This window comes from Lonchura striata, chromosome 4, assembly GCF_046129695.1.
Source record: "Lonchura striata isolate bLonStr1 chromosome 4, bLonStr1.mat, whole genome shotgun sequence".
NCBI classification, from domain to species: domain Eukaryota; kingdom Metazoa; phylum Chordata; class Aves; order Passeriformes; family Estrildidae; genus Lonchura; species Lonchura striata.
The window spans coordinates 34,491,946-34,517,104 of NC_134606.1; the positions used below are offsets into that span (position 1 = coordinate 34,491,946).

The 25,159-nt window shown below is 34.9% G+C and overlaps 1 long non-coding RNA gene across 1 annotated transcript in view; it reads right to left on the reverse strand.

Moving 5' to 3' along the window:
• Window positions 1–7,673: 7,673 nt before the first annotated feature.
• Window positions 7,674–25,159, reverse strand: part of LOC116183617 (uncharacterized) — a 78,134-nt gene continuing 60,648 nt past the window's right edge. Inside the window, exon 2 of the long non-coding RNA XR_004148279.2 lies at window positions 7,674–7,939. This is a non-coding gene — a long non-coding RNA (uncharacterized LOC116183617). The remainder of the gene's footprint in view (window positions 7,940–25,159) is intronic.

Consider the following 25,159-nt stretch of genomic DNA (forward strand, 5'->3'; position numbering starts at 1 on the left):
ATACTCATCAAATTAAACAAAAGCACTTGGGCAGTATTTATTCAAAATATCTATTTCTAGAAAAATAATTGTTCTTGAAACTGAAATGCCAGCTCTGAAGAATACAGATTTCATCTTCACACTTTCACAAGTAGCAGGATCAGTGTCTACATAGGCCAGGTTTGCTGACAAACACTTTTAAATTTATTTTCTATTGCTATAAGACCTGCACACAAGATAGAGCAGATAGCTATATACGTGCAAATACATGCAAAATAATCTAGTTCCAGTGAGAGCTACAGCTCACACAGTAAAGAAATTTGGTACTCTTTTTTAAAACCATTATTTAGAAGGGAATAAATAGCACTTATTAAAAGCATTGTTCTGGCTCTGCTGGAAGAGATGTAAACACAGGTAGGAATTCTGTGACTTTTCCACATTTGCCCCAAAATATTTTTGAGCTGGCCTGGAAAGTATTTTAATCTCCTTTCTTGGCCTGTCTTCTGAGAGTGCCAGTCGGGGCACCAATTAGTGCCTTTTTGGCAGTGCTTTTATATTACTTGCACACTTCTCTAGGAGGCTTGGGGCTATGATGGAAGAAATAGGTTTAATAAGGATAGAGAGAGAAGCTTAATGGAATGCAAGTGGCTTCTTTTACATTTCAGCAGCTCAGCTAGTGTTGACCCACAAGGATATCTATGATAAACACCTGTCATGGCTGTTACTACCCTACAGTTAATTACCAAAGCTTATATTTCTATTTTTACAGGTTCTAGATTGCAAACACTGCTTTACATTTACCCATGCATATTCTCCTTTCAGCACTGTAAATATACTTCTATGGCAAATAGTGAAAAAATAGTTGAAAACAGTGTGAGAAACACCCTTCCTTTTTATCTCACTCCATTTACTTCCCACTTATAAATTTTATCTTTTTCCTGAAAGAGGACAGGAGGATGATTTTTGTTGAAATTGAAGTCAATGTCTTCATTGCACAATTTAATTACTATTCACATGATTTAATAGGGACAGGATGCATAAAACTGATTTACTGCATTATTATTCTGTTGTGATTATAAAAGATGTGGGTATATTCCTGAAAATTTAAGGTAAGGGTGGATATCAACTCCTTTACTGAGTCTGCCAAATACAGAGACCTTTTTTTTCAGCAGTGAAATGCTGTTCCATGATAGTATTTCCTACCCTAGTGTTTTACCCAGACAGTGATATTTTGCCACAATAATTCCAGCCTGTTATTTGCAGCACAGTGTTCATGGAGTTAAAGCCAATACATGACCTGCACATTAAATGATTAACTCCTGATGAAATCATAATGCAACAGATTAATAAAAGTATAGGGGTACCATGCCAAGAAGTAAGTGATCTCAGTCACGTTGCTGATACATGAGTTTACACAGTAACTAACAACACCAGCAACAACTCTGTTATAAAATCTACCCAAGATGAAAAAGACTTAATAAATGTGGGAAAAGTTACCCTGAGAATAGGATAAAACACTATTTTCAAGGAATTAGAGGGGAGAATTCTCTGCTACTGTTGTTATCCTGTCAATATAGACAGGGCTGGAGTCTGAAGTCATCTTGGCATTTTTCCTGCACCTTCCCTGAGTTTTGAACTGAGCTTATTTATTTTTAAATCATATATATAGCTAAGATTTACCTTCAGAACATTTTACTTGTATTTTATAAATATAAAAGAGACAAGTGAAGCCAAGTTACTTTGTCTTGATATAAATCAAGAGTAGTAGTGAAGAAACTATGAAATAAGAAGCAAGCAAGGTTTTTCAAGAAACAAAATCATCAAAAAATAGGTAATTTCTACAATTTTAATTGTTAGAAGTATACTAAAAAAGGAGAGATGAGGTACAAAAATGTGTAAAACTTATCACAAATATTAAGTGTAGAAGTTACCAGTTATAAAAGAAACTTATATAAAAGTTAGCAGATTTAGAATAGCTTATCCATGTTAATCCAGTAGATATTTTAAAGAGCTATTTAGTTTCTCAGTCTTTTATAATAATTGGAATTATTTATATAGTTAGAGAGGTATACCAGCACTGTCTGTCTACAGAAATAATCACCTGAAATAGTAACTGACAAGAAGTTTAAAAGGCAGAAAAGGTATTAAAAAATTGTGTGAACTTTCCCTTTGTATTTCCAGGGTACTATTCTCTCATTGGAGATATGCTGATGCTTAAAGTCTTCCTGGCAACTGCACAGCATGAACGACTCAACATTGCTCAGGACTGCAAAACTGTAAAACTCCCAAAATTGATTTTACCACTGATATGCAATATGGATTCACAACCAATCACTTATGATTATAGAAATCACAAAAAGTAAAATCAGATGGAGTTCTTCCAGTTCTTGCCTATGCAATGGGCTGCTCAGGTAAACCAGATTAGCCTGCCTTGTCTGAAGCCATTTTGGTTCAAAGCCGTGATGGATGGGGACACATTACAGACCAGTTTATTGTCCATCTGTGCTTATTAATGATAAAGGCATAGTAAGTAAATTGCTCATGCTGTGAAAATGATCTTGGTTATGGCAATTACATCAAATTAAAGTACTAAAATAATAATTCTGAGAATAACTGATTTTAATTTTTCTGGTCATATAAGCACATTATTTCTGTAAAGAAACATTAAGATTTTTCAGAAAAAAAAGGAAGACATTTTTATTTGCCTAACAAGAAAAATAAATGTAGAACAAAATAGTTTTGTGTCTCCTCAATATTTCACCTCCTTTTTCTTCATTAATATTTTATGGAATTGCCCCCAGAATATGTTATTTTAAAATACTAGAATTCAAACATTCTTGGAAATTTTTCTAAATCTTGTAAAAACTATTAGAAACTTTCATTAGCAAAAGAAGGACCTCAAATCTTGAAGAACAACTATCTCAAGCTTAACAGTTCTTATAGTTATATTCTCTCACCATGGGAGACTTTAGAGGATCTCTCTGTTGTCTTTCATCCAGTTTGATCCTATGGTATCTGTAACTGCATCCTAAAATGCCTGGGCTTTTGAACGCTGCTCCCCTTGCTGTTGTGAAATTTAAATGCACCCTGTAATGTTGTTGGTCTTTCACCTGTATGTCCTCATTAAAAGTTCCTTGTGCCTGTGCACCACACACAGATGGATGCAGAAAACTTCCAAAGAGTAATACCAAAACCTGTGTTGCAGAGATACCTTTGTTTTCTAAGCTGTTATTGATAAAATGATAGCTTGAAGTGAGATAAAAGAATATGGAGAGAGAGCTACTGGATTGCAGGGAATGTTTCCACCTCTAAGATGCTGCTTTCTATGATAGCAACAAACTTGTTTTGTAAAAGTAGTTATGTTATAACTGATAAACAGAGATGTTATTGATTCTTTTTTTTTACTTTTAGAATTTCAGAATCCTGAATTATGATTCAATATAATAGCATTAGGCACAGTTGAAAACATGTTAAAAACATGAGAGATATGGAGGAAATTCACAGAGTTCAGCTTAACAAGTTTAATTATATGGATAAATTAGGAATCACAGCCTAGAAAATCTACACTTGTTTGCTCTTTCAGAAGACAACAGAACACTCAGCAGACCCCACTTATACAGTCAATGGGTTCTACATGTCAATTCTCCAAACTGAAGAGCCTCACAGTAAAGTCAGTGAGACTGCACATGGGTTCAGAGGCATGTATTAATTACCATTTAAGGAAAGTGTAATGCTTACCATTGCATGCCAGCTAGCAGTAAGTTTTAGTTCTGTTTATAGCTAGCAATACCTGATGAAAGATATCTAGCAGTAGTGATATGCTTTGCTCAGAAGATCCATGTATCTTTCCCTGATGAGATTATTTTTGTGCATGAAAATTGTGTCTTTACTAGAACAACTTATTGGAAAGCATTGTTCTAAATTCAAGAAAGTGAGACAAAAAGTGAATGCAGTAAATAACACAGGAGAAAGAGAGACTTAAAATATCTCACTGTCTAGTTACATGCACTGTTTTATTGTACTGAAATACAGAGTGACATATTTGCTACAGCTAGGACTTCCAAAAACTGCCTAAGGCACATGACTTTCAATAAGTCCAGGATAGGCCAACATCCTCAAACACCTTTAAAAAGTCAAGATTAAACAAATTAGTGTCAAAGCATCATCTGAAGGAGCTATTCTGATTCTACTATTCTTTCCAATATTCCACTCTTAGCTTCCCATCCATAAAGCACTCGTTTTTGGACTGTGCAGAAGGAAACCACTGTCACTAGGAGGTTGATCTCTGTCAGGGGTACATAGTGGAGCTGTGAACAGAGTCAGAATAAGCAAGGAATACAGTAGCCTACAACAGAGAGCCCTGGAGTTCTGACTGTAAACCAAGAAAAGCCACCTCTGTTGCATTCATAAGTTAACATTCTAGGGCTATTGATTTACACTCACTTTAGCACTCATTTTAGCCCTGGTTTGCAACCACAAAGAGTTACTCTTTCAAATAGAACTCAGTCCTGTTTTCCTTTGTGTGCAAGTGCAAAATGTCACATGCAAATAGATAGATAAAGTAGTTCTTGATCACTCGAGTAGGCTTTGGCACACATATATATTTCATCACCAGTGCAAGCAGATGACAATGCTCAAAACTTACATAGGGCAGAGCTTTGGGTCTCTGGGGTTTTGCCTTTTGCTCAGACAGATGACTCACAAAAATATTTTTGAGTACATTTTGGATTTTGTCTAAATGTGTGTCTGGGAAGTATTTTACAGTGACATGCAAGCTTGCCCTTTTTTTTTTTTTTTTTTTTTTCCTGCCTCCAAGCAAATATAAGCTCATTCTGCAATATTACAATCTGGCCAGACAACACACAGCCTGTTCACATGGGCCTGAGCCTAAACCAACATAAATTCCTAACAGGATCTGAGAGTTCACAGGCAACACCAGGCCAGAAGAATCTGTACAATTGCAAGGTTACAGCTGGCACCCATTTGATCCACACAGAGCTCACACAGTCAAAGCCTGTATCTGCCTCACAAACATCATGTTGGCAGAGCCTGTGAGACTCAGATGGCAATTGAATGATGTAGCCAATTCATCTCTCAGGTAGCTAATACAAGATAAAAAATGCTGCAGTCACATGACAGAAAATACTCTCTCACTCTGGCAGCTGTGAGAGCATAAACTCACTTTGTCATCTCGTAGTTCAAAACACTTGGGTACATACTGGCAGGCTTTTTTGCTGGATCACAAGACTTCTGCCTTCGCACAGCAACAATAAACCTGATATCAAAGCATAAAATTGGCAAACACTGAATTTCATGTTCTTTGAGTAATCTGTCAAAACAATTCTAAGTTCACCTCTGAGTTGGTTCAAATTTCTGATGCTGGACAGTCATTCTAGTAAATCCAACACAATCCACTGTACAGTATTAAGGACTGCAGAGCCTTGCTTCAGTCTCAGGGTGAGATTTTAAAAAAGGCCTCAGTGTTCTGCTAATTCTTCAACAGGTGAAGTCACTAGAAATTTTACTACTAAAATTGCACCAAATAACTTTTACAAATTCTGATCTCTTGCCTCTTAGTATGTTGGATTCAACCCCCCTGCAAAATTAAGTATTCTATAAAAAGCTGCATTTTGAACAATAAGCAACAGGGATGAATGTAATCAAAAAGCTGAACTGACAGAAAAATACATTAACTTTTCCAAATAAACTGCAATTTAGTCCTTATTTTCTACATTTAATGTAATAGAGTGAACCTTTACATCAGGTAAGACAGCTGACCACCAGTAGTGCAGCTCACTTCACTGGTTTAGAGAACTCTGTTCCCCAAACATTGCATTGAGGGAGCTAGGTCCCTCAAAATTATGTCTACAATCATTGGCACAGATGTGTAGAGACATCTAATCTAAAAAAGAAGGGAACTTAGATGAAAGGGCACATCTTAAATCCAGCTCATCTCTGGAGCTTCCTTCCTTTATTACAAGCCCTTGCTATAGAGCCTTTCATCTTCTTGTGGAAGCCACTGGATTTAGCCCCTTCTACTCTCTGAGAAGTCTAAGACCTCACCTCACCACTGCACAGGCTAACCTGATGTGAAGGAGGCACTTTCAGATAATTTTGGTTCAGTCTTGAAGAATACATGAATATTCTCTGGTAGTTTGAAAGAGGCTAGTGGTGTATGAGCACAAAGCAAGTGCCACTGTCTGTATAAAGGCTTCTCTAAGAAGCAAAGTCACAAGTTATACTTCCTGCTGCTTTTACATTTTCTGGTTTTGTATATTGCCCATTCTGCACTAAACAGCATCTGAAAAGATTCACCAATTACACAGATTTTTTTTAAATGTACTCATTTTTCTTTCTCTGCTCACAGTTTAGTAAATCTGTCACCACAATTTATAAGTGCTCATTCTATTCCTGTAGTTTCATTCTCTCTATTCCTGCTCTTTTTCACATATATATAGTAATCTCTTGGCAAACCCACACTGGCAGTTAATCTACAAATATTTTCTCTGGGAAAAATTATGAAGAATTTATCTTTCCTTTCAGAAGGGTTTTTCTTGTTTTTTTTTTTTTCCTTAGGTATCTCTTCACAGGGATCTCTTTCACAGTTTTTCAAAATCCTATTTGCTTTTCAATATAATGTCATGGGTTTGATTGTATCTTGCAACATCAAAGCCTACAAAGCAGGTTACAGGGGAAAAGGATTTGCCTTCTTGGAGTGCTTCCCAGAAGAGAAAACAAAATTCTCATATCCACTGTCTGCTCTTCTAAATTTCCGACCTGCCATCATTAAAAAATTAAATTAAATCACTCTCAGGATGTAAATGAGAATTTAAATCTAGGTACTGTATCTAAAAAACAAACATAAACAACGAATAAAAAAGAAAGCATATATAACACAATATACCTTTTTTGTGTAATCTAAATCTATGTAGCAACATTTCTCTTTGATAAATTAAAATAGACGTAATAAGGCATGTACATTAGCTACCCTAAGTGGACAATCTCTTTAAATCTCTTTAAAGGTTTATTGTACCCTTACAGCGGGTCCCCATTAACTTTTTAGTTCAGTTTATGAGCACATCATCAAGTCTGTAGCCTTCATGGAGCTACTTCTGAGCACATGAACTCAATTCCTGTTAAAGGAAGCCAAGTGATCCGATGTACCAAAGAAAATAAGCTTTGTGTGTTTCAGTTGTTAATGGACACCCAGTCAGCAGGACCAAAGACTAGAGCAGGTGTGAAGCAAAACCTTGCCTAAACAAAATCCAGTGCTCACCTTCCATTGTGAACATCAGAATTACCCCACTCTGTTTTAACACCCTTACTGTGCTGCAGTGCTTTATAGAGGGACATGGCATTATGAATCTCTGAATCTCCTCCATAAGAGCCCTTCTTTCTCCTCTGAAGAAAAATTAATGACCCAGCTAAAGCAACTAACTCAAATACAGGAGACTTGTTGAAGCAAAAGTATGTCCAATCATTGTCAAGTCCCACTCATACTACATCAAGTTTTACAGCAATAGATTGGAAAGTGGTGTTTAGATACAAGACCTGACAAAAGAAATCCTCTCAAAACAGATGAATCTACACTCATGAACAAATAATTAAATTATTCATCTCAAGATAAATGGAGGTTTCACTTCTTGTTACACTGTATGTACTTATCTGGCGGAATGCATTGCAGAGAAAGCACCTGCTGGAAAAAATTCTGATGACTTTTATTTTAAGGTAAGCTAATTATAATCAGTAGCAGTAATTTATTTTATAAGTTAAACAATGTTAATATTGTGGAATCGTATATTTTGAAGAGTAAGTTTTCTCCATGGAGGCCAGAATACTTCATTGTGGATGGAAACATGCATTTTGGGCTCCTTGTTACACTCAATACTGGAGCAAGGTTGGAAGCTGGCTTTTCTTATTCCATAGATGTCGTCTAAAGTCAGACATAGGATGATGAAGTCTGTAAAACACAATGTGAAAGAAGATTTAAGACAAAATATTTTTTATTCACATCCCAGCCAAGATACTCATTCATAGACTATTATATGGTTGCTTCTGAGTTGCTTCTACAGACAGTTACTATCATCTTGCAACATTTTACATAAATGTTCAGTTTCAACTGGGCAACTAAATAGACTTTTAACTGGAGAATATACTATTGTTTTATTTAAAGATTCAGTTGGCTTCACAGTATATAGTAAATGAGCTAGCTAAAAATGTATCAGTGAAAAGAGCTCATTGTGCTGTGTCTTATCTGATCTGTAAATGAGTCTTTAAAAGTTCTGATCACTATCTCCATACTATCCTGAACAAGAGGATACATTGGCATCAAGCAGCAAGCAAAGAATTAAGTTGAAATGTTAGAGGAAAACAGCTAATTAATTGATACATGGGTTTCTCAAGATGACAGCTTCTGCTTGAAGGAAAAGAAATCTTCATAGGATAAAAAATAAAAACATTTAAATCCAAATAGAATGCAATGGCCCCAAAACATTGAAAACTCTTCTTTTGTACCTGGTTTCTACAATAGACAAGTACACTTCTCACTACTCTTCACTTAATATACTCAGTAGTAAAGTACAGAAAGAACTGGTTCATCACTACAGTGAATTTGCCAGTTATAATAACATGATGGTGGATATAAATGCTTTGGTTTTGATGTTGTTCTCATTCCTCTACTTTTCTTGCCATGGCAGGAAACTATCTATGTCTCTCCTTTGAATTGCCATTGGGAATTTTATCTTTGAGAGAGAAGAAACATGCTGGAAAATGATTTATTTCTCATCAAACTAAGGCAATTTAGGTTCCCCAGATAAGGGAAAGAATTGCTGCAGTCTTTCCAGAAAGATCCCAGAGTTGTTGAAACATTTAAATAAGAAAACCAAATTTTCAGTCAGTTTGTGTGTACTGTGAAAAGGACACTGTCCAATACTAAAAAAATATGTCCTCCCACCTGGGTTGTTATGTATTGGAACATACAGGAAGGCTTGATAGCACGTTTTCAAGAGCTATAAGTAGCCATCATCTCACATCCAAATACTATTTTGACGTATCCTAACTCATGGTGTGCCTTGCAGTTGACCATATCTCTGTTTCTTTTGAGAATTTCTTATTTATGTGTCGTTGCAGATGTTGGTGATAGACAATTCACATCCCCAAGGTCATGGGAGTAAGTGACCTCTCTGCTGACTCTTCCATGCATAACAAGATAATGCTTAAAGGGTTAAGCTGATTTTCAGTGGATCATCAGTGACATCCAGTGGCTATTCAAGGTGATCGCAGGTGTGCTATGCCAATCTAGAGTCCCACTGTAGTGGAATGATACGAACTGAAGAGGACGTTAATTAGCTGACTATGTTCCTTGCCCTGACAGATCTCACATGCTGTGAAAATTATTGATTTATTTTTCAATATTATTATACTTAGCTGCATATTTTTCTTCTGTGGAACCCAGTTCTTCCAAGCATATCTCATCCATTCTGTCACCACAAATAAAAAATGGAATTCCCCAGGAGATATCACTTATGCCAAGAACTTATAATAAGCAAAAAGGAGAATCACATGAGAGGAAAAGGAAAGAAGAATAAAAAAAAACTTAGACATCTTTCTATGACCACAAATTTCTTTGTATAAATTAGATGGTGAGCTGGAACACCAGCCCTGAAACAAACCATGAATGATTTTTATTTTGGTACTTCATGATATTTAGTTCACTCTTTGCCTTAAATCTCTTCTTCTCTTCATAATCAATGAGGCATATTCCAGGTTTAGACCTTAAGTGATCAAAGCAATTTTCTAGCACAATATCACCCATTTCTTGTTTTGTTCTGTTTTAAATGAAAACCAGCTATTTTGAAATCCCTTTTTTATATTTCCCCATTTCTGTTTCAGATTCACTCTACATAGATTGGGTTGACTTCTTATATCTGCATATTATTCCCACATAGTCCCTACATAGTCCCTTGAGGTTGTCCCTTGAGTCCTTTGAGTTATAACCATGTGTGTGTTGACCCTGATAACTTCTCAATCTCCACTAAAACTTTAAGTCTTTATTCTAGCTATTCATGCTAGCTCATTCTTTCCATCTCTACTGTATATATTTATGAGCTATATGACTAAGGTGCAGGTCTCTGACTGTCCTTTGTGTCCCATCTGTTCACAGAGATTTATAAGCCTGTTACAGGATCAGTCTAAGGAACTGTTCTGTATAGCCAATATTCTGCCTGGTCACCACTGAAAAGGTACATTGCAATGTATACTCCTAGAAAAAATGTGAGTTGTACATTGCAATGTATACTCCAGAAAATTTTCCAGCTCATGTAACTGGTGAATTAAAACCATGTCGTTGTCTTCTGAATAAAAAACCCCACACATATTTTGGTACTATAAATAATTCACTATCTTGTTCTCTAGATAATTATCACTAACATTTTTATAAAATAAGCCAGTACTCAGTAGCATAAAAATATAGAAGTTTGGGTTATGACACAAAATAATCTTCAAATCCTACTAAGTATTGCTACCTCATCCATACATTTAGTTATCAAAGTCCATGTACCTCAATACATGGAGATCTTATGCAACCAGAATCTTTTGTAATAAATATCAAATGTCAAAATTTGGTGGTTTAATATCTAGCCAACAGCCAGTGAAATACCAAGTGTTATACCTTTGATATATACAAATAGTTATTTATTCAAAACTAGAATATCATGTAACAATGTACTTCTAATACATCCAAGAAATAATTTATTTTCTTTCCATGTAAAAAATACTCTAAAAAACAGTTGTTATAACTTGATCCAAAAAACAACAGGCAAATGCTGAAATACTGGACAGCACATGGAAGTTATACTGATCAGCATGAATACTTTTTGTTGACAGAAATATTGTTCTCTTTGACCTTCCTGGTGCTGTCAGGGTACACCAAAAAAGAGTTTGTTCCCTTGGTTACAACAATGTATCTTTCCATTTTCCATATACAGATTAAATTTATAAATAATTAAGACAATATGGAAATCTGATTAATTCATCATCATCAGTTCAGTGTATATTACATGTAATGACATAAAGGTTAGACTATGTACTAAATGGACAAAATTTAACAAGAGTTTAGAAATTGATTAGGTTATACAAATGCATCAGTAAGGCAGAAGTGTCTAAGGGAAAGAAATACACATAAATTAAGGAAAGAAATACAGAGAGTTCATGAAAACTAGTTAAATATTTGTTGACAGGCATTTATGTCCTGCTTCTAAAGTTCTCCTAAATATTTGCTCTGAATTGATTCTAAAACCTAAACGTCATCACTAGTAATGAATAAAAAAAAAAAAAATTGTTATGTAAAATAGATGGCACAACTTCAAATTACAACTGGAATTATTCTCAAAGGTTTCCAAGGGATGAAACAGCATTGGATGAGGGAACTGCAGGGATGATTTACAAAGATGTGTATTCTTCAATCACTCTTTAAATTGAGTAAAGTAAAATTTTGCGACTAAAGTCAAATGAAAATTATCTCTCATCTTAACAAAAGCAAGGCAAAATTCTCCTCTTGTAAGCCTTTTTATTTCCTTTTTCTTCAAACATTAAGTAATTTTTTTTTTTTTTCTATAGCAAAAGCAGTTCAAAACATCTACAATGTTGTCTCTAACAATGGTGCATTAGTGACAAACCCCATGTTTTTTTCTACATAAATAATTACTGTCTTCTCCATTCACCACCTTCACTGCAAAATAAGATGATAGGTGTCAAAATCTATGCTGAAGTTTCCAAATTGTTTTGTGAAAAAAAGTGATGCTTCACTAATTAGGAAAATCTATACTCAGTTTTCTTCCCACCCCTACTTCCCCACCCCCTGAGGCTACAAATTATTTTATCATAGCAATTTGTTCAAGCATATTAAGTTATAAATTCACAAGAGTTCTATTTGTCTGTTATTCTGATTTCCTTCATAGCATGTCCAGTCCACGTCCTATATGGGTTCCTGAACCGACAGTAAGTATTCATATATATTGAAGACCAGAATGTGTCTTCCTTACTGAGTGCATTAAAGTTACCTTATACAAGTGACCCTCAATGTGAGGAAAAGTGAGATGGTACTCCATGGGCTTGATTTACCAAATTTCTCTAGATTTTTGTCACTAAATTCCATCTCTAAGATTCCTTGTGAAAACAGAGGGCAGATTCTGCTGCCAGGAAAAGGAAAAACAATCTCTTATTTGTCTCTTATGCCTGACCCTTCTGCTGAGACATGCATTCATCTTCATTCACAGCCCAGCAGTTTGACATCTTAGTGTCTGAAGCCACACAGCAGTTTACTGTAATGCTAAAGTGGAAGTGAAAGGGGGAGTGATATCATTTTCTTACCAGATGGAAAGATGAGCAGAATGGGGTTTGACGGGATGCTTAATAAGTGTGTTAGAGAACATTGTCACAATGGCAGGTCTACTCCTTAATGCAATGATTTTCCTATAGATATTCTCTACTCTTCAAAGGTAGTCCTTAGACTTAATTCTACTATCTTTTCTAAAAGAGTGAATAACAGCTTACTTTGAAAATAAACCTTACATCTCTGTGGTTCAAAGAAGTTAATTTAATTTTGTTCTTAGTTAATTTGTTACCAAATTATAAAAAAAAAAAATAGAATTTTGTTAATCAGTCATGTATAACTGATTTACTTTTTAACTTTTTGTTACCCCTTGCTCATTTTCACTCTTTATTTTCAAAGTTTCTTATCTAGCCTCTTATTTTCTTTTCATGTGTAATAGGGGAGAAGTTGAATGTTCAACTCAATTTATTTTGATTATTATTTTTGGATTAAGACATTCTTTGTTATATGATAGAATAACTTGGACAGAGCCAATTATCTGTCTCACATTGATTAAGAAAACCTGTCATTTTGGTCAAGTTTTATATATTGAATTTTAATCTCATTACTTTTTAACATCTCATTAAAAGTTTTCAGGTTTTTTAATATGATTGCTTCAGCAGCCCTCTATTTTATTTGGTATCTGATCTTGGCATGACAGAAATTGAATGTATTTAGAAATTAAATAATTACCAGAAGGTTTGTAAGAACAGCAGAAGTTCAAATATTGATTCATCATCTAACCCACTTCACCTTCATCGAAAGCTAAGCATTTGCTAATATACCTAACAATGGGTGACAAAATGGTTGTAGTATATCTTGCTAAATTTAAATTTTGAGTCAATGTAAATCCCAAGAGATATGAAAATGTATTCAAGCTTCTTATAAATATTTCTTAAAGATATTTGCAATATTGTGAAGCCAAACTACATTAAAAACATGCCTATTCCCTTCCATAGTGTAGCTCCAATGTCATGTTTGCATTAAAGATGTTTAACTATATTTACATATTTCACATATTTACACTGCAGATATAGAAAAAGGAAACAATTATAGCCTCCTCAGAAGTTCACTTTTTATCTAAATAACTGCCATGTTGTATTATTATTACATTATAACAAAAACTAATAAGACATACTGTAAAGACTTAATCACCCTTGCTGTCTTTACATCAGAAAACCAATGACTATCTATCAAGGATTATTTTTTATGTATTCCTTTATTCAGACAAGGAGAAATCATTCTTGGTCTGTTGTTCTGTTTAATGGCAAAAATCGAAGTAGTAATATCACAGACTTTCAAAATCGTTAAGGCATGTATGTGTCACTGAAATCAGACTTAAGCACATATCTTTTTCTAAAGATTTGTATTTACAAACCTTTTGACTTACGACCATACAGGCATTTGCACTATGACACAATTCTTTAGAGAAGCTGCCATTTCTTTTTTTTTCACAGTCCTTAAGTTGCTGTATTCACAAAAAAAAAAAAAAAAAAAAAAAGGTATGACTATAATTGACCAAAATGTAGAAAGTAAAACAATGTAATTAGCATATTCATCTGGGAAAGAAAATTATTTTGAGATTCATTAAGATACAAAAGGTTTCTCTATAGAAATTAGCCGTCTCCACTTTCAGAAAAAAAATTAAAAACTCATCAGATAGTGTAGCTACTCAGAGATAGCATTAATTCAAAATGTTCTGAAAAAGCAGTAAAAAGATGAGAGAGCTCTGATAACTCTAGAAAGTAAAAAAAAGGTATCTATGACTTCCTTGGTGAATAAAAAAATAAATAAATACATTTTTAAAAGCATAAAACCAGTCAAGTTGAAGGCTATCTCATGGATGGCACTTCCACAGCCACATGAAGCACAAGAGGAGGCCTCTCCATTTGCACAGTAACATAAGCAATACATAATAACTTAGTTGCAGTATAGACATGCACAGGGATTTCTTCAGTAGCATTCCCTTTCAGGGGAAACTCCCTGGAAACAGCAAACAGAACAGAAACTCTTACAACCACAGGTATCAGCAGATTTAATTTATTGTACCTGGAAAAAAAGTGTCACACCCCTTAAAGATCTGTGACAAATTATTTTCAGAACAACCTGGGATATCTAGGAAGTATTCTGAGGACACACTATCATTTCATATAACAGAAAAAGCCCAAAAGATACTAGTTACTCAAAGGCATTTACTACTAAACATAATTTGAGAATTCCAAGAGCTGTGTGAAATCATATCTATGGGCCTGGAATTTAGGGAAATGAGAATATTAGAGCAAGAGTAAAAATTTCCAAAAAGATGCTGCATTATGAGTGATATGACTCCATCCCACTGATACCTTTCCTTCAGGAAAGAAACGTTTAAAATCTGGTGTCTCTATAAGCAGGCAGATTATTATGCTCTGTAAATAGGTTTAAAATGTCCTAACATTTCTGAGGCTTTCTTATCTCTTGTTCATTTACCTTTCTTTAGATTGCTTTCACACTTTTCCCCCTTTCCATTAAATTATTCAAGAACTCCTCTTTATAAAGGTCACAGTCATAAAAATCAGGGAATGGGAACAGTGGCATGTGATTCACAGGACCAATGAGGCAGCACACAAAGTGGATTGTGAAGGACTCATAAAACCTGAGGCCAGAAGGAATCATCAGATGGTCTAATCTGGTCTCCAGAATATGACGAGTCATTATATCTCACTTATATAGACTAGATTGAAAATGCCTCAGCTTTTCACAAAAAATTATAATGTTATCTCTTTGGCTACTGACTGCAGGCAGGGGTAAGTTGACCAAACTAATTGCTAGTACCTCCCATGAAGGTTCCCCGATACTTCATGAAATTATTTCTGTATCTTATGAAACAAGATTCAGGAGGATTTACTACTCAGAGCAGAGAGAAAACAGCACTCCTTCTTCCAGCTTCCTTCTCATTCTGGCAGAAGTTCAGTCTGGCATCAGCACTGCCCTGATGATCAAACACAAACAGAGGCTTTGACAGGCAGAAGGAACTCAAAATAGGCTCATGAGCTTCTTTGTGTTATTTGTTGCTGATATAGTTCCCAGTTGAGTTAAGCTAATGAAGCCACTGCCTAATTAAACCATATCTTTTGCTTTTTTTCTGTCCTGCCACAGACAACAGATGGGTTTGGCCAGTACCCACCCTGGTGTACTCATTGTATCCACTGGTGGCTTTGTTCACATATCTCTTAATTTTTGTTCTTGAAAATAAAAGTAACATATCACAAAAGGGGACCGAATTCTTGTTTGAATTTATCTTCCTTCAGTTTCCTGTCACTGGTTCTTCTTATGACTTACCTCTAATGAAAATAAGCCTATATCCAATGGCACTGCTAAAACACTTCATTCAGGTCACCTGTCAGTCTTATTTCTGCCATTCTAAACAGGTGCCATTGCTACTCACATAGCAAGCCATTCTTGTGCAGTATATAGACAATATTTGTGGCTCTGGTTTGTACCATCTTCACTTTTACAAGTGAACTACACATCTGTGTGGAGAAATATGGTTTGATTCCAGCAGCACTGAATATACAGGCAAACTCCCTGCCTTCCCTACTTGTCTTCGCTTACATGTCCACTGACCACTGGCTCCCACAGTTGTTTTCAGTAAACTTATTTCCCATTCTGTACATCTAGTTCTCATTCTGTGTTTCCTTGAGGTTTATTCTTTGTGCAAAATTTTATTTAAAATGTCTGTTTAAGCTGCCATGTCATTTTAGGAGAGACCAAGATTTAAAAGATGCATCTTTTAAACTCACTGCCATGCTTTATGTCCTCCATAAATAATGATACAAAAATTATCTTATCTATCTATCTATCTATCTATCTATCTATCTATCTATCTATATCTATAATTTAATATTAAATTGCTGAGAAATGTATTGAATATCTTTAGATTCAATATCAAACATTGCAGCAACTCCCTAAGAAAAACCTCTTTAAAAACAATTTCCCATTATGGGTTATTTTTTCATCAGCATGTTAATTAAGTTTTGATTTAGCTATATATTTATTTTTTATTTCTTACAGCATTAATCTTTGTGTCAGATTTTTAGTTATTAAATATATTAAAATTATGCATTCATACATTAATGCCTCATTCATACATGCTAAATGCCTTAGTAATAACTCAAATATATAGTTACATTTTCTAGGGAAATTTGTAAAAGGTTGGTTTGACAAGACTTACTTGCTATAAACCCACATTGAATGGCACTAATTATATTCCTAAACAATATTTGCAGTAAACAGCTAGTGGACAATCCATCAAATAAAATATCTTTGCACACTGTATTTGGCCTCTGTCAAGAGAAGTCAGTAGGAATGTTTCCATCCATTCTTTAGTCTTTGGATAAGGCCTTTCTCAAACATTTTAAAATTTGCACATTAATTTCAAAGGCAGTCTGTTCAGTGACACTTCATAAACGTGTAGAAGACTATATTTAGTGAAAAAGCCCACTTGTTACAAGTGATTAATCCAGCTTTAGAGAAGCTATATCTATAGAGCACTGAAATATTGGAGTTAACACTATTTCAAGGTCTTCTCTTTGCGCTTCAAGTTTATAATCACTGTTCATATTTGGTTGGCTTTTCACAGACGTTATTGCTAAAAAGAAGTGGAATGCTTCCAGTGCAAGTAAGCAGATAAATAGCACAAGACTCATGGGTTGGCCTCAGTAGGAATTCTTTAGAAAATGCTAGATGAGAAAAGGAATACCTTGTTGCTAAGTTACCTTTGTTTCATTTAGTGCCATAATTATTTGTTGCTTAAAGAAAAAGCATTGACATTTTCCCCCTTACTCCCTGCCATATGGAAGATAGTCTTTTAAGATTCTCTTATGAGAGGTGCACGTTTATAATATACACCTTTATGTTCTCCAAGTGGAAGAATCAACATGCTGGGGGATAATCAAGACATTTCAGGTTTCAAAAACGTCTGCTTTTTCAAAATAATTCTCATATTCTTGACAGTTTATTTTTAGAAGCAAATATAGTTCCTAACTACTTGATTATATATTTCCCTACTTTTCAATCAATCAGAAAATATGCAGATAAGATTATCTGTCATATACTTTAATCGCTATGTAGAACTGTTCCTCTCTTCTGGAGCTTTAACAAAACAGATGGTATGAGTGAATAGGCTCATATTTCAGTTTTTAATCACACTCACCACCAGAGGTCTTATTTGGGTCCTTATGATTTTGATATATTTACCTTAAAAACAATAAAGAAATACTGTAAATTATAAATTATGCCAAAGCAAATGCCATTCTAAATATGTTCAGTTGAAGATGTGTAGAAATGCTTTCCTGAATCTTGTGGCAAGTGATTTTTACCTGAAGACCTTAAAAACCTTTGAACATCACAGAGCTTCTGTATATATGTATGTGTGTGTAGAAATACTAATATTTTGTTCTTGAAACAGAGACAGTAAAAGGCTACTTGAACCATATATATAGAGATTAAGTGATGCAACTAATGTCACAAACTAAGCCAAGTAGCAGAGTTAAAGCCACTACCTGGATCCAGTATTTAATTGTGGTTCTTAATAACATATTTTAAACAAATTCTGAAGACAGTTGAAGAAACCTTTTGCACTCTCTTCTTCCTGTGTCATTTACAGCCTGGGATCACAAGTACGTGGGAAGAGATACCCCTAGGGTGGTGTGAGCCATGGGATAGAGTGTCCTGTGGCTGTCAGCCTAAAGCACTGATGTACCTATTCAGTATTTATACACAGTAACAGTGGAAGCTACAGAAAATGTCAATAAGAGCAAATTAATCCTTCCTCTCTGTACTGTCTCTTGAATCACATCTAAAAAATGGTAAGCATATTTTTTCCAGTTTTGGGGTGTTTTTTTTTTGTTTGTTTGTTGGTTTTGGTTTTGTTTCATTTTGTTTTGTTGTTTTTTTGTTTTGTTTTGTTTTGTTCTTTGGAGTTTATCCAATCAGATTCAGAAAGACCTATGCTCAGATATAGATGGGCTGAGTCTGTTGTACCAATATAGTATGAAGCCATCTGTGACCCAGAGAAGAAATGTATGTTTAGTAATACAGATTTGGCTAGTAATTTTATTTAAAAAATATTTAGGGGGGAGGGGGTCTTGGGGAAAGGATCCATAGTAACATTTCTTCTGTCTAATGTCAAGGAGAGGAGACAATATTGCTTCCATAATTCAAATTCCTGATTGCATAGTCCAAAAGCTAAATGCCTGAGCAATGACCAAAGAGACTCTGGGATAAACACATAAAAGAACATAACCTATTTCTTCAATTAAATATGTAGCTTGTTCTTCCTGGTGAAGCTCTTACTTACACATCAGGGCTGACTACCTTATTCCTTGTTATGTATCTCTATAAACAGGAACCATTTTACTGTAATCTGACAATAGACATAAGCTTGGTGTTTGACAAGCAGTCAGAAATAAAGATCTATACCCTTGAAAAATAAACAATGTGCTAGTACATAAAGAACCACCAAGAGAGAGAAAAACCCTTAAAATATTTAATTTCTTTAATCACTTCCCTTACAGTGTTACTGAATCAAAGAGAAACTCCTGGTTTTATTTCAGTATCATTTCACCTTGCTTTCATCAACTCCCATGCTGCATTTTTACATTTTCTACCTATTTAAGGACCACTGAGGACCATGTTCACACATTCTTACTCATTTATCTTTGTCAGTTGTAATTACCAGAGTGGCCATTTCCTTGCTTGTGCATATTCCCGCTCTACTCCTCTTTCTTTCTTTCCTCCTAGGAGGAGTGTGACACTCTTTATTCTAGGCATCCTTGGCTGTACCATCTGTAGGAAGATCAAAGACAGGGTCATATCCATCTAATAACAAGAGAGGAAACAATACTGTAGGTGAACACTCTATTAGCCTCCTTCTTCATTTTATTCAGGTCAGTGCTCAGGGACTTTCAGATGTCTTTGAACAAATGGATGTGAGAATGAAAGACAAGTTATAAAGAAATAAGTTTCTTTTCTTACGCAAGTTAGGCTGATAGGTTGAACCACGCTAGTGTTATAATAGTCTTTTCCCTGGGCAGCTCAGGAAGTATCTTTTCTGAACAATCCTTACCCTTCAAAATAAAGCATAAAAATCTGCTTCCATCTTGAGACTTGCAGCTATTAAAAAATGTCTGGAGGCAATAAACTGAAGACTTGTGTAGGATACTGAGGACATTTATTATTGACAGGAAATCAGTCTTCCATGATAGCTGAACTCCAAGATCTCTCTATAGAGAGGAATAATTTCTCCACTGGTGTAAACAGGCAAAGCTTTACTGACTCTGGTAGTGCTGCATTAGTTTATACCAGCAGAGAATTTCAACTAAAATCTTTAATTTGTTTTGGATGCTTGGAACCAAAAGTTTGTGTCACTATGCTGTGAGAGCACCCTGAGCACAGGGTACAGTGGACAGGGTCTCCTGGAAGGGTCATGAAGTCTTTCTTCTGCACCACAACTGCACAGCATGAAAACACAGCAGGAAGAACAGGAAAAGCAGCAGCCATTTAGTTTCACCTTAGGATACCTTCTCATTTCTATCTCCTTCCATGAATTTTTGGTTCAGCTGACTGCCCTGAAGACTAAAGCAGCTGTTGTGATCCTCTTTAGCACGTCTGAGTGCTATGTACTGTGAGACAGCCTGTGTGTCTCATTGAAAAACAGTTATATAACTAAAAAAACAGACACTGTATTTCTTGCCTGAACAAAACTTATGAAAATGTTTGAAATACAAATTCCAAATGCTTTTGGCAGGTGCTCTTTTGTGGGATTTTTTTTCTAAGCATAATATTTCTAATATATATTACAGAGAAAGTAATTGAAAACATCGAGAAATATTTTCAAAAGAGGAGACAGAAAAAAAACCCACAAAAATTCAGTCATGTCAATATATGTGCATACGCAATGTTTTCTAGTGCTGATAATATTGTCTCAGACACTTTGTCTAATGCTGTAATATTGAGTGTTGCATTAAAATCCTATAAAGAAGTGTGTCTTCAGCATGTGCAAAGTTTCTAAAAATGCCATTGCTATTGACTTTAGCATTCCCTAGCTGAGGGCTTGCTCCTTTATTGGATTATTTTTTCCCCAGATGGAATTATATAAACTCAACTTTTCATCTGTGGATAGGTCCCAGGCAGTTTAATAGAAAACATATTCCTACTGCAGTATTCTAGAGGTTGTTTCAGTTTTCTTTCAGTAGCAGCTTATTCTCCACTAAACTCAGTTTTTCACTGGGGTCTCAAAAACTACAAATGATTTCTCAATTCAGTAGACTCTAAATAAATGCCTAACTTCATGAATATTGGTAATTTACTTGAAGATAATGAGAGTGCTTTACTATGTGGTTAACTCTAAGTTAATGGTAAGAGTTTTGCTACATTAGGGCCATTGTACATATAGATAAGATTTTTCCATATATATTCTCTTAATGTAGTAAAACATATAATATTTATAACATATTATAAATTATATAAATATAAAGTAATACAATAGAAACAAATAATGTTATGTAATAATTATATAACTCTGTTGCTATATTAACACTGTTTAAGGAAATCAGTTGATGCATTCAATGATATTGTCTTGAAAAAGAACAGTCTTTCAAGATTTCTTTGGGTAGTTGTTGTAGTTCATGCTAAGTTCAGGTTTTCCATCTAATTTTGTTACTGTGGATCAGTAGAAGGGTAAGATGAGCTTTTCTAGGCCTGCTTGACTGAGTAGAACTTGGCTAAGAAAACTAAAAATATCATATAACTTATTGTTTAGTGCCTACCATACTTTAATATGTCCTGCTGTTAGTTGCAAACTATATACTTCAAAAAAGAAAATAAAAGGCAGTATTAAATAAATAATCAAGCTTTTTTATACAGCTCCTTGCCACACTTTAGAGCACCAAATGTCTCATTTTCATTTATACAAATGTTGAGGTAGCAATCATTATACAGGAGTCACTGGTAAGGACAAGGTTTTTGTGGGTTTTTTAGGTTTTTTAAAGCATGTCTTCTTTGAAATAACCCACTAAAATCTGTAAAACTACTGCTAAGCAAGTACTAGCACTTGCACCTCACCAGACTATCATGGGCCTACATTTGTTTTACAGACTGACTTGCTACAGAGCCCAAGGTAGAAGCATAGTGATATAGACTATAGCTGCAGCACACAATAAATAATAATAAAAAAATTGAATTAGTTATTTTAATAGGCAAAGAAATTGCAAGATGTGGATAAACAGACCTTCAGCGAAACTATGCCCCTTGCCACATTAAAATGAGAATAAGATAGCTTTTTCCTCGAGGATGTAAAGGAATAGATGCTGGTAATAGGAGTCTAAGAATTGATGCTGATGTGAAATACTCTTTCAGAGTTTAGATATTTTGAACATGATGACAAAAGTCTATTATTTTCAGGGCAGCTCATTAAAATGTATGAAGGTGTTGCCAGTATTAGAAAGATACCACTTACAATAAAGTCAGTAAATTTCAGAGAAGGTCATACCAAAGATCTTATATCAGGTGAAAAATACCTATATGGTGCTATAATGGGACTCAAGAATGTGCTGGCAGAAGTTCAAGTTTCTTAGGTCACCTGTCATCATAACAGTGACTGCTGGTTCTAAGAGAATGATGAACGTATTTTAAGAGATCTCTCTGTGCATTCAGCAATTGTCTTCAGCTGCAGAGTGTCAGAGTTCTTGTCTCGTCCAAAATAAGTTCAGATTAGTAGCACAGAGGTATTTTACCAAGTGCTGTGGGCCATGAAATTCAGTGGACAATGAATAACATGGTCAGAGATGCACATTTTGCAGTCATGCATATTCTGACACTCTGGAGCTCAAAAATCCATATTTATGGTTAGAATTGTTGAAGGATTTTGTTGAATTGCTTTTGCATTCTGTTGGAAAAGGGCTGTCATTATTAATTGGTCTTTTATTTTGCTATTTTACAGGCAGTTCTCTAAATTGTCACAAATCATAGGCAAATTTAAAATTATTTAGGACAGGAGCTGTCATTGGCTTTCTATTTGTAAAGTGCCTAACACAGTAGTTTGCCTTTTGGTCCGCCTAGAATATCAGTTTCAAATAAAATAACCATCACCTATCTCAGCTAACCTTTACCTGGGATAAACATAAATAATACAACATACTCACAGTTGCAGTAATAAGGTAAAAATCAGCACATATTCTCCATATGAACTCTCCTTAGACAGATATATGACCCAGGAGAGATGTTGGTGAAGTTCAAACTTTGAAAATGATGGAGAAGCACTTAATGTCTTGAACAAAAACTTTTCTTAATCCTGGATAAACTGTTTCCACAACACTTGCAAGGAGGACCATGTGATCAAATTTCCCACACAGCATTATAAAATGAGCCAGAAATATGTCTGACTGTTCAGCATTGCTAGCATATCCTTTTCCAGAAGAATAATAAAAGCAAAAACAATCACAACAGTAATACTACAGTACATGTAACCTATCACAAGTGTTTTAACAAGCAAATTCAAATTAATGTTGATGTATGAATTACAATTTCCATTTGAATTATTGTGCCATGTAGTTTCAAAAGGACAGGCCTTCCGAACTTTGCTTAAAAATACAGGAACTAAAGCAAATGAACAAACTATTTCAGTTTGAAAATTGCAAAATGTTATCAATTGTTATAGTTTTAGTCAGTCAAGGGACTTTTCATGCAAGCTAAAATAAAACAAGCTCCGATTCAGATCACAAAAGGCAGATGTCATTTTCAGATGACTTTCAATCCTCTGATTACCAATGGATTCCCAGTAGCCTCTGAAGGAATGTCATCCTTTAAGTCACAGAATAGGACTCAGGAATATGAATGTCCAGGATGACTGGCCAGTCCAAATGCTTCTTTTAAATTAAAAAAAAAACAACAGAGAATCACATAATATTTTTAGTTGAAAGGCCTCACTCTTTGACATCTGTGGATACCTTTTGAAAAGTCTACTTTCAAAAGCAAATGGAAAACAATGTTCCTGATTAAGTCTATTGACAGGATGGGTAATAAAGTTCTTTTCATTGCAATTTTTTTCTTAGGAAATAATCTTAGTCAACAAAACACTGAAATAAATGAATAGAATAAACAATTTTGGACTTTGAATGAAATAAAGGCCACAGTTTCACAAGTATTTTTCCTTTAATTTTGGAATTAGGGAAGTCCTATTTTACTGTACTTTTACATTTTTCATATTGTACTTGAATAAATATCTGATTAAGCCAAATCCTTGGATCATTTGTGTGATTGATCATAATGGACTCCTGAAAAGTGAATTTCAAGTATTGAATACTGAAATATCTCTAACTAATATTTGTAAATATCTCCATGAAACTTTAACTTTCCTCACAACAAAATCTGCAGATACAACTTTGAGCAGGTGGCTTGCCAGCAGAAGTGATGATTCTCTGATAAGAAAATCTCTTCTAATTTACTGGACAAACCACAAGTCCTGTACTTCTGTCTCAGTCCCTGATATCTCATTTGGAAAATCTTACAGCAAATAACTAAAGGCCAAAGCCCAGTATGTAATTTTCCATTAAAATTAAAAAAAAAATAAATTTAAAAAGGTCTTAGATATTCTTGAGGACTATTAGAAGACAGTATTTCCCTCTTCATACTTGTGTATTTACCTCCCAAACAGCTAAGCTTTGTGATTGAAGTGCATTGTGCAAGAATCCTCTCAACTGTATGTAGTTTTGGGCACCACAACTTAAGAAAGATATTAAACTGTTGGAGAGCACCCAAAGGAGGACAATAAAGATGGTGAAGGGCCTTGAGGGTAAGCTGCATGAGGAGCATCTGAGGTCACTTGGTTTGTTCAGCCTGGAGGAGACTGAGGGGAAATGTCATTCCAGTCTGCAACTTCCTTGAGAGAGGGAGAGGAGGGACAGGCACTGATCTCTTCTCTGTGGTGACCAGTGAAAAGACCTGAGAGAATGTCCTGAAGATGCATCAGTAGAGGTTTAAAGTTGGATATTAGAAAAAAATTTCACCCAGAGTGTGGTTGGGCACTGGAACAAGCTCCAGGGAAGCGGTCACAGCACCAAGCCTGACAGAGTTTGATAAACATTTGGACAATATCCTCATGGTGTCATTCTTGGAAGGGTCTTGTGCAGGGCCAGGAGCTGGATTTTGGTGTTTCTTGTGGGCTCCTTCAAACTCATCATATTTTATGATTCTGTGAACTGCACCTTGGTCTTCAAAATACCAAGAAAGAGTTTTCCTGTAATTCCAACTTATAGCCAAGTAGGTAAAGCATCTCTTCTGACCTTGGCTTTTGTCATGACTTAAGGAAAAAATAAGTGCCTTGTTATTATGAATTTGTTGCACTTTGTGGTGATCAGTCCTACCCTTACTAATGTTGACATGGAGGCCAAAAAACTGAGACAATAGAGCAGTGAAGAGCAAATTAACTTTAGTAACATTTTGTTCAAGTGGTGTCTTTCCATGGCTTTGGATAATAAAAGAAAAGAAATGCATCATGTTTATGGAATAATGAAGATGACACAAAATTTTGTGTGCCAGTTTCATAAAAATTTTGATAGTCATGCAGACATGCAAACACAGTAGATGTCATATTTTTAAATTGTTCTTCATATGAAAGACTTTATTCCATTTGAAAAATCCATTGCATTCAGTCAAGCAACGTCAGCAGCAGGTAATCAAATTCAATCTGCACAAAAATATATTAAAGTTAGTTTTTGCAAATCTCTCATATTATCCTGGCTTCCAAGAATGTCAAAAAATAGAAGAATTTTT